We start from the raw sequence: 11,140 nt of genomic DNA on the forward strand, positions 1-11,140 counted from the left end.
TGTGTGTGTGTGTGTGTGTGTGTGTGTGTGTGCTATGCCCATCATGTAGAACTATATCGGGTATGGAAACCCAAGCACTTATCTGAAGGTGGAACGGGGATGAATGATCATGTGGACAAGTTGTGAAGCATCCTTTTGTAGTGTTGATATGTATGGAGACTCTTTGGTCTCAAAGATTCATAGTAGAAGAGAAGACATGCCATCACGTCAGTGAGTAATCCTAAGAAAAATAAGATATTGGAATCCCAGAGGGAAAAGTGAGTTTCCTTCCACGGGACTGGGAACCTTTTTCTTAAAGAATTTGTAACCATCAAATGTCCTCAAACAATACAACCTGAAGGTATATAGTTTTATACCTAACGCGCTGAGAAAAGATGGTGGGAAAATATTGAGTATCTTTGTATTCTGTAATTAAACCATTCACTTTCTGTACAAACAGAATACTCTTCATTTATAACAAAATGAGCCCTACAATTGATAACATATCATTGTCTAAATTCTGAGCTGAGCTATTACAGGCAGTATTTATAGCACCATATACACTGTAAAATGTTTATGTTGTATGTTCAGAATCAAGGCACCAATGAGAAATACCACAGCCAAACCCTTCCAGAAGTGATTCACTATTTGATTGTGAGTTAATTTTTTGTAGTGCAGTCTGAAACCATCCCCTGATGCCAAACTTTTCATGATGCCCATCTGTATCACAAAGTGGTACCTCACAGTTTAAGACACTGGATATGGATCCTGTTGATCTCCCATTTAGTGTCTGGTTGATGTGTTTTTCTCTATAACACAGGAAACTGTAGGCTTTGCTCAGTTACACACAAAGATTTTAATACAAAACTAACTAATGATGTTGTGGAATGCCTAGTGAGATATTCTGTTGCTACAACGAAACATCATGGCTTGCTCAGCCTGCTTTCTTATAGAACTGAGAACCACCAGCCAGCAATGAAAGCACCCAAAATGGGCTGGGCCCTCCTTCATCAATCACTAATTAAGAAAATTTCCTACAGGCTACAGGTCTGCCTGCAATGTCAGCATATGTGGATCTTAGGAAGGCATTTTCTTAATCAAGGTTTCCTCCCTTCAGATGACTTAGCTTGTGCCAAGTAGGCATAAAGCTATCCAGCACTTGGGCTATCCACCAGAGAAAACTGCTAGGACATGGCTTTAATAGAAAGCCTTTATTAGCTGACTGGCAACTATCCTGGGTATACAGGATCCTAGGGTACCCCGAGCCTTCCATGGGATGAGATTTTTAAACACAAACAAGCATGTCCTGGGTTGCCATATTTCAGTTAGCAAGAACAGTCAGAAGCAGAACTTCACAAGCCAACAAGCATTGTTAGTACATTCAGAGCCTTTCACAAACTATAGACTTTATGGATTAGGTCCTTGTTTTAATTTTGGTTGGTGGTACTATCTATGTGATGAGTTTTATGGCCTGAATAGTACTTCCATCGTGACATCAGTTGTGCTAAGGTCTGGGGACCTGCTAAGGTCTCAGGGCTTGTTACAATGAGAGGTACTGAAAGATACGCATTCCCAGAATGCAGCACTTCAGAGTATTCCCAAACTTCTGAGGAAAGTGCCAAGACCATTGTGTAATTGGATCCCTCAAGGCTGCATATCCTGGATCTTGAGCTTACCCTATTTCCTTTCTGTTTCCATAGAATTTTCAGCCTTTCTCAAAGTACTTACCTCAGTTTATTTTATAAGTTAAAGCACCCTACTTTATCTTTCCTTTCTGTAAGTTGATTGTAGCATTTAGCCTACTGAAGGCATCCAGTAAATGAATTATCCAAAGGATTTCTCTGTTTCTAGCCAGATGCCAATATAAAAAAGGTACCTCTATAAAAGGCTAAGGCCAGCTGTCTAGGATGAACTCACAGTGGTACCCACTTACTCACTAAATTATCTTGTGAAAGTCATTTGAACATGTCAAGCCTCAATTTCTTATACATAAAATTGGGCTGAACACATTGAGTACCTTACAAGTTGTGATGAAGATAAAATCACTGAGTATAAATTGAGTATTTAAAAGTGTTAAGAGCCTGGCTAGCATCCAATAAATGGTAGTTCTACCTACAAAAAAAGAAAAAGCTTCCTGCAATTCTCTTCCTTATTTGGAAGAAACTAGAACAAATGTAAACAGTTCTATTCAATATTTCTTCTTATGCAACAGTAATGAACTTTAGTTTATAGCAAATTTGTGATTAACTTGGCACGAGACTCATTTCTAATTGAGCATACATACATAAATCGTGACGTTAGCTGCTTGTCTGTTGTGTGACTAGGGAGTATGTATATATTGCCAGTCTGTGCCACTTGGCAGCTAAAACTTTTAATTTAATTTATTTAAAATGGGAGAGAGGCAGTGCATGTGAGATGCGTACTGTGTAAATATGCTTAAGTCTCTTCCCATATGTTTTGTTCAAAATGTTTTACACTGCTAAGCAAAAAGAGGAAAACGTATCTGATTATCTATCACTCCTCTGCTCAAAATGTGTCTAGTTGAGTCCCAAAAGAGGGGAAAGGGTTTAAAGTAACAGTATCCCTTCTCAAGAAAGAGAATGAACAAAGGGAGTAAAACAGAACTGTGACACTCATCAAAAGAACAAATAATCATAAAATGAATCTTATTAAGAGTCTTAGAAAATAAAATAAAATCCATGGAACATCTACTAAAAATATTTTTTTAAAAAAAAAAGTGAATATTCAGAGCTGCCAAGAATGTAAAGGATGCAAATTCCTATATAGTGCTGCAGTGACAGCAATTTTATTCCAGCTCTGAGAAATGAAAATAAATATGAAGAACCTTTGAAAATATCATCTCATATACTCTTGAAATTTATTTCTCAGAAATAATAGGAAGAAATAAACAAAAAGTTATAATAATGCTTTTGCACATTTTTTCTATATATTTCTTATAGTAAACTACTAGAAAGAGCCTAATGTTAAGCTACATCAACTTATGGTAATGTACACAGTGATATATATGAAATGGAGGCATATACAATGAAAAATCATGTCTGTACTCATTCTATTATGGAACAGGTGATGTGAGAATTAGTATCTATTGGTATCCTTGAAAGAGAGATTGTAGTACCCCACTGGTTGTCCAAATCCATGAATACTTGAATCCTTACATAAATAATATACTATTTTCATGTAATCTATGTCCATCTTCCTGTATACATTGATTCAGTGGTTCTCAAACTTTCTAATGTTGCTAACCTTTTAGACAGTTCCTCCTGTTTTGGTGACCCCCTCCCCAGCCATAAAATTATTTTTGTTACTATGTCATAACTGTAATTTTGCTACTGTTATGAATAATAATATAAATATATGATATATAGGATTTCTAATATGGGACCCCTGTGAAAGGGTCGTTCAACCCCAAAGGAGTTGTGACCCACGGGTTGTGACATACTGCCTCATTCCTAGACTACTTCTAGTATATGTGTGTGCTATGTGTAGTGTTATCTAAGGTTACATTTAGAGAACAATACCCTGAAAGCATCTGTGCATTTTCAATGTAGGTATTTTGTTGTTACCAAGGTGATTCTTCTTAAATTCTGAGATTATAGTTTGATTACAACATTCTCTTCTTCCCTTTCCTCCCTCTAAACCTTCCCATGTACCCCCTCCATGCTCCTTCCAATTCATGGCCTCTTTTTCACTCATTGTCACTGTATATATATATGTTTATGTATGTAGACATATTCTCTTAAATATAACCTGATCAGTCCATATAATGCTAACTATATATATATGTTTTCAGGGCAAGTACATTTTTTAACATATTCAAACCAGGGTGAGTTAAATCAGAGAAAACATAACCTGTAACTGTGTGGAGGATATGTGTATGCTTATGCATATTTGTATGTGTATATGTGGGTGTAAAAATGACAATTATATACAACATATGTGTGTGATGTGTGAAAAGAAATATTAAAATATTTACAATGAACAGTATATAGTTGTTAGTGTAAAAGACATAATTCTGTTGCTGTTGCTAATGTTTTTTCTTCTACATTTACAATCATTTTACCATGGATATGCTTGAGATCCTAATTAGAAAAATAATCCCATTAAAGTTTATCAAGAACAAATTCATGGCATCACATAATGAAGTTCTCGAGGCTCAACACAATGTACTCCATTAGAACATGAACCACAAGTCAACAAAGAAATGGTGAGAACCACTGTGCAGAATTTAATAAAAACTTCTACTTTCCAACAGTCCAAAAGTTTTGGTGAGTTGGAAGAAGAATTGATCTTGCTTTGGGATGAGGACTCTGCTCTGTATAATTTATCTAACGGTTTAGAAGGATCAGAGTTCTAGCTCCTGTGGCCCAAACAGTGCCAACCCAGTACAAAGTCTTGGCACAATAAACACTTGATAAACAAGTAACACATTTACTAATGGTGATTCTAGTTGGTTAACTTAGGGCACCATTTTTTGGGGGGGAACTTCATCTCTGATTAAGCAGGTTTCCACCAATGAACCATTACCTGTACTAAGGTAAACTGTTGAGCCTCTGGACAGTCAATTCATCAAGAGTCAGTCATGTTATAATGAAAAGGCAGGCAATGCCATAGCAAACACTAGAGAAGATACACGGTACTTGTCATAAAGTCCATCTTGCTCACACTCTGACCAGAGCTGGATTATGTAAACCACTGATGCTGGTGGACACCTCACATAAGATCTCCTATAGGATAGAAGGAAAACTTTTAGGTACCTTCAGGAAAATCAATCTTGTCAAATACTGTGTTCTTAGTGTTCTTAGTTCTGTTATTCCATTTTGTCTGTGTGTGGTAACAAAACAGAATAGCAAAGTTTGGCTTCAGTTTGATTTACATTTATTTTTCTCAAGAATCAAAGTTAAATGTGTGTTTCTTAACATCCGTGAAGTGAGCCTTTGATTATTATTCTCAGTGAAAATATATTCTAATTATTTAACATCATCTAGTGTGTCAAAATATTTTCACATAAAATACCTTGGCTAGTTCTCACAACCACCAAGGGACATTCCATAAGCAGCTGTCCCCCAGTGCAATAGTGACTCACACAGTCTACTAGCTCTAACTCGTATCATCAGCTTTCCCCCAAGGCAACGGTGTCCCACACAGCATACTAGGACTAACTCATACCAGCCAGCTAAAGAAAATTGTAAATGCTTTAGAAATTTTGCAAGATGATAGTTGACTTCAGACAATATTTAAAATGACCTTATAAAAACTACATATAACAAGCTAGGTGGTTTATAGTGAACTGATACTAAAACAGTCATCACAATACTCAAAATTCTTTGTTTCTTCATTATTTTATTACATTTTACTGTTATACATGCTTGTGACTTTATACCCACTGCATCTATGTAGTAGCAAAACTTTATAATACCATGCTAACAACTACATGCATAATAATATTGCACTGGTAGCTTTAAATCACCTATGATAGGAATATTCATACCACTAAAATTAGCAAACAACAGAAATCAAGACTTGATTTATTTTTCTGTTGACTGTGTGGATGAAAGAATATGCCAGAAAAATGCTACCAATGATGATGAAACTTGAGTGTATAGCATGCTTGTGGCCATTCAGTGTAAATGACAAAAAGGAAAAAAAAAAAAAAAAAGGAAAATATTCTGTTTGAATCTTAAAGCTGTCCTTACACTTGCAAAAGCATTCATGTGATTGATGAAGTGTAATCCTAACATACACATTTATTGTTTCATTTTGTCCTAAGCGTTGGCACAAACACTCATGTGACTCAGGTCTTCTTTTTCTTTTTCTTTTTCTTTTTTTGTAATTGAAAATAAATTCTTCTTTCATATAACCGAACCACAGTTTCCCCTCCTTTTACTCATCCTAGCTCCCCTCTCCACCTTCCCTCTCCTCTAGCTCTCCTCCTCCCTTTCCTCTTCAGAAAAGAGTAGGCCTCAAAGAGATGAAACCCAAACAGGAGAAAACAAGATACAATAAGACAAGACAAAAGCCCTCATGTCAAGGCTGGGTAAGACAACCCTATAAGGAGAAAAAAAGACCCAAGAGCAATCAAAGGAATCAAAAATACACCCACTCTCACTGTTAAGAGTCCCACCAAAATACCAAGCTGACAGCCATAACATACATGCAGAGAAAATGGTATACATCCATGCAGGCCCTGTGCTTCCTAATTCCATCTCTGTGAGCCCAAAGTGAGCCCAGTTCAATTGATTTGGTGGGCCATGTGGTCCTGGTGTCCTCCAACTCCTTTGCCTCCTACAATCCTATATTTTCTGTCCCTCCTTCACAAGGTTTCCTGATCGCTAAGGGAAGGAACCTGGTAGAGACTTCAAATGTAGATTGTCTCTTCAAATAATGTCTGGCTGTAAATCTCTGCACCTGCTCCCATCTGCTGCCAAAAGAAGCCTGTCAAGTGATGACTGGACAAGGCACCAATCTATAAGTATAAGAGATATCATTAGGAATTGTTTGCCAGTCATGTTATGATCTACCCTAGGTCTCTGGACTATCCATTCTCTGGTTCCTAGATGTCCAAGCAGTGTAGGGCATTGGCTCCCTCTCATGGCATGGCCTCAAATTAAATCACACATTGATTGACCGGTCTATGCCCCATTGTCCCAGTACATCTTGCAGGCAGGACAGATTTGTAGCTGGAGCTGTGTCCGGGCTTCTTTTTCTGTAGCCCGCAGAGTGCCTTTTCCCACCGAAGAGACGACAATGTAAAGATGAAGGCCCCATGTAGGCGCCAGCTTGACCTTTCTACAATTAATAAGCTGTGTAAATGTTGCCCTCAGCAATTGGGCCCTGCTGTCACTTTTCAGAGAGTGACAATCCATTCTAGCATCAGCCTGGGTTGGTGAGAGGCCTTCATGGGAACCCGCTGGCCAATAACTCAATCAAATGCAACCTAGTCCTACCAATGGAAGCCTTGCTTAATTACAAAAGATGGCCAGTTCAGACTCCATATCCTTTATTACTAGAAGTCCTCCCTAAGGTCATCTTCCTAGAATCCAGGAGGTTTATACTGCACTAGATTACCACAGCCCCCTACATGTCTCCCAGTCTCAGCTGTGTCGCTGCACACTGTCTCCCTCTATCCCTTGTCCTCAGTTGCTGATTCCTCTCTCTCATCCCTATTTGCCCCAAGTCCACCCACAAAATCTATTTTATGCATCATCCCTCATAGAGTCTTCTTTTATACCTAACTGTTTCTCTGGGTCTGTGGATTGCAGCTCAATTGTCATTTACTTATTAACAGTTAATATCCATTTATAAGTAAGTACATAACATATTTGCCTTTCTGGGTCTGGGTTACCTCACTCAGCATGATTTTTATTTTGAGGTTTATTCATTACCCTAAATTTTTCATGTTGTAATATTTTCAACAACTGAGTAATACTCCACCATATCAATCTACCACAGTTTCTTTTTCCATTCTTCAGTTGAAGGATATCTAGGTTGTTTCCAGTTTCTCACTATTATGAATAAACCTGTTATAAGCATAGTTGAGCTAATTTCCTTCTCCATCCTTCTCCTGGCAGTATATCTAGAAAAAAAAAAGGTTTTAATATAATGTACAGAAGATTTCAAAGGACTTTGTGGAGAAACTCAAGAAAATCACAAAAAATAATAATGAAATTGCTACTAGTAAAGAAAATTTAATAACACCTAAAATGAAAACTGAAATTCTTGGGTCAATAATATAATTGAGGGTGATAGTGGAGGGCATATTGAGGATATGTCAGAGACCTGGGATAGGTAGGGGAGGCTTCCAAGAATCAAGGGGTTGACCTTAGCTAAGACTCAGAGCAGTGGAGATTGGAACCTGGAGAGGCCACCTCCTGTAGCTAGGCAAGAACCCCAGTGGAGCTGTAGGAACATAATGCAGCCACAAAGCTTTTGACCTCAAATTTATCCTGCTTACAAGAAATGCAGGGACCAGGAATAGAGCAGAGACTAAGGAGATGGCCAAGCAATAACTTATACAACTTGAGACCCATCCTGTAGGCAAGCACCCTGACACTATTAATGATACTCTGTTATGCTTACAAAGAGAAGTCTAACAAGGCTGTTCTCTGAGAGGCTCCACCTAGAAGCTGACTCAGATAAACATTGGATGGAGCTTGGGAACTCTTATGGAAGAGTCAGGGGAACGATTGGGTGCCCCAAAGGGGATAGGAACTCCACAGGAAGACCAACAGAGTCAACTAACCTGGACCCTCAGGAGCTCTCAGAGACTGAACCACCAAACAAAGAGGATACAGGAGCTGAACCTATCCACCCCCCCCATATATGTAGCACATGTGCAGCTAGGCCTCCATGTGGGTCCTAAACAACTGGATCACGGTCTATACCTAAAGCTATGCCCTGTTCATGGGACCCATTCCCCTAACTCAGCTGTCTTGTCTGGCCTCAGTGGGAGAAGAGCCTAACCCTGGAGAGACTTGATGGGCCAGGGTTGGGAGGTACTCAAGGTGAACCTCTACTCTCTCAGAGAAGATGAGGAAGGGGGTAGGAGGAGGGACTATGGGGGCCAACAGGAGCAGGGACAGTGATCAGGATTTAAAGTGAATAAAAATGTAAAAAATAAATCAGCTCAAAAAACTACTATAACTGAAATGAGAAATTTGGTGGAAAGACTCAAAGACATATTTGAATAGACAGAAGAAAGAATCAATGAAGTTGAAAAGAGGATAATAAGATTTTTCATTCCTACTGTGTTCTGAGGAACACAAACAAAATATTTTAAAGAAAAGTCAGCAAACTGAGGAAACTTGGGAAAACTAACAAGGACTGTGTTGATCTGTGGGATTTCAAGAAGAGTAAGAAATTGAATCAAAGAGAATATCTCAAAAATAGTGGGTGTTACCTTTCAAAATCTGATGAAATATGAATATACACATCCAATAAACTTCATAAACTCTACTTAATATACACTTAAAGATGCACACACTGAGACACACTGTCATTAAAAATAAAGTTTAAAATCCTTAAGTATATAAATTGTTGGAAGTACATTCTCTTCTTGGAGATTATAATTTAATATGATGTGGATAAGAACTCCTGAAAAGAAACTGTAGGTCTACAAAAAGGGATTGACAGATTAGAACTGCAATGATATGTAGAGGGTGCAATGGTCCATTCCTTGAGTCTTATCATTTCTGAACTGGCTTTAGCCCTCTGAATAAAATGTCCTTGGTCAACTCTAAATCTGAATACCCTGTGACTAATACATAAAAACCTTTTGGAATCTGTTAAATTAGCAAATCACCACCTTCTATCAACCAAATGCTAATAATGATAACGTGTAGCATCTTGGGAGGTTAGAAAATCTTTCTTCATCGTGTTGTTAACTACACTTGTAATGCATCCAACAATGTGTTTTAAGCTAGCTTTGACTTTTGACTTCCTTCATTTAGTAGAACTATAAAGCATCTTGAAACTGCTTGCACACTGGAACATGGAATTTTGGGGTAACCTACATCTATGCTGCCAGGCTGTCACTATGATTTGGTTCTAAAGAATAAACTGTATTTTATTCCCTTTAAGGTGAGAGCTGTGTGGGTTGAGTTGTTTGTTTTTTCCAACAACAATGGTATGCCTGTAGTTTCCAAAGTGACGTACAAATTCAATGCTATCACTACAACAATCCTTGCATGATTTTCTAGAAACAGAAAATGGACGCTTAAAATTGATGTGGAATCTCAAGGGATCTTAAATATCTGAAACAACCTTGAAAAAGAGCAAAGCTGGAGTTCACACATGATGTTCCTGACCTCATGATGAAGGTACAGTAGACAAGATACACTGGTGCTTGGGAGGGTATGGGGAGGATACAGGCCAATGGCATAGAAGAAACAGCCCAGAAGTGGATATTTGCAAATGTGATTTTGAAAAGGTGGCACAAAGGCCATTTGTTATTATGCAACTTCATTGTTAAGTTGATTGGATTATTTCTCCTAAAAAACTGATAATGTACAATGTTTGTTGGGACCTCTCCAGAGAGTGTTAACTGGGGAAGAAGATATATTCTATAGATCTATAGATAGATAGATAGATAGATAGATAGATAGATAGATGATAGATAGATTCTATACACTTAATGTCATAGACCTCTATTGTTAAGATGTTATGTTGCATGTCATACATGAGATAATACCATCTCATAGGCTGGAGGTCTCTGCAGGGTTAAGGCAATGAAGGGAAAATCCAGTAGAACTCCAGTGTTTCTTATTTGTTTCCTGTCTTGCTGTGTTGTGAAAAACAGCTGTACCGTGTCCTCCTTACCAAAACAGACAGCCATTTGAAGATGTGAACCCAAATAAACCCTTCTTCTATCACATAAGTATTTGTGAACAGTGAAGGAAAGTAACTCACACACCATTCAGGGAAGGAACAGCTTCTCTGAGCAATGATAGTAGGAAAATTATATTCATATTCAAGAGAAATTGTTTTGAACCTTACCTAATCCAGATACAAAGAGTAGCTCACGATGAACCAAAGCCCCAAATTTAAAGCCTACAGTTAACTAAAATAGAAAATTCTCTTAGGTGCAGACAGAAAATCTTCACAAAAATAAATGAAATAATAATTTTTTACTATAATACAAAAGTACAAGAAACAAAAGACAAAGCAGTCGAATTGTGCTTCACGAGAGCTATCGAGAGTAACAGGCAAGCCACAGAGAAGAAAGTATTTGACAGTCAGCAGATTAACACCCATAACATTAAAGAATTTGTAAAACTCAACATATAAGTGACACTATAATCCAAAAATCAGCATGTGTTGAAAAAATATTTTGGCAAAGATGTAAAAATAACCAGTAAGTACCTGAAAAGATGCTCAACATGAGAAGTCACTAGGAAAATGTACAAGCTCCACCTATTATTATGCATCCTATTAAATAAATAATCAAATAAGCAAATAAATAAATTGATAAATAAACAAATAAACAAATAAGAACTTTTCAGAGGATGTGAAAAAGTGGACTCCTATATCTGAAGGCAAGAGGATAAAATATAGTCATTCTTCAAAGCAATTTGACAGTTTCTGAAAAACTAAAAATGTATCACTACTTGATAGGGTAGTTTCACTTCTGGGTATACACCCAGTG

The 11,140-nt window shown here is 37.5% G+C and overlaps 1 pseudogene; it reads right to left on the minus strand.

Moving 5' to 3' along the window:
• Positions 1-6,765, minus strand: part of LOC117707423 (large ribosomal subunit protein eL24 pseudogene) — a 16,080-nt pseudogene extending 9,315 nt beyond the window's left edge.
• Between the last annotated feature and the right edge of the window lie 4,375 nt (positions 6,766-11,140).

The sequence above is a fragment of the Arvicanthis niloticus genome, chromosome 4 (assembly GCF_011762505.2).
Source record: "Arvicanthis niloticus isolate mArvNil1 chromosome 4, mArvNil1.pat.X, whole genome shotgun sequence".
NCBI classification, from domain to species: Eukaryota; Metazoa; Chordata; class Mammalia; order Rodentia; family Muridae; genus Arvicanthis; species Arvicanthis niloticus.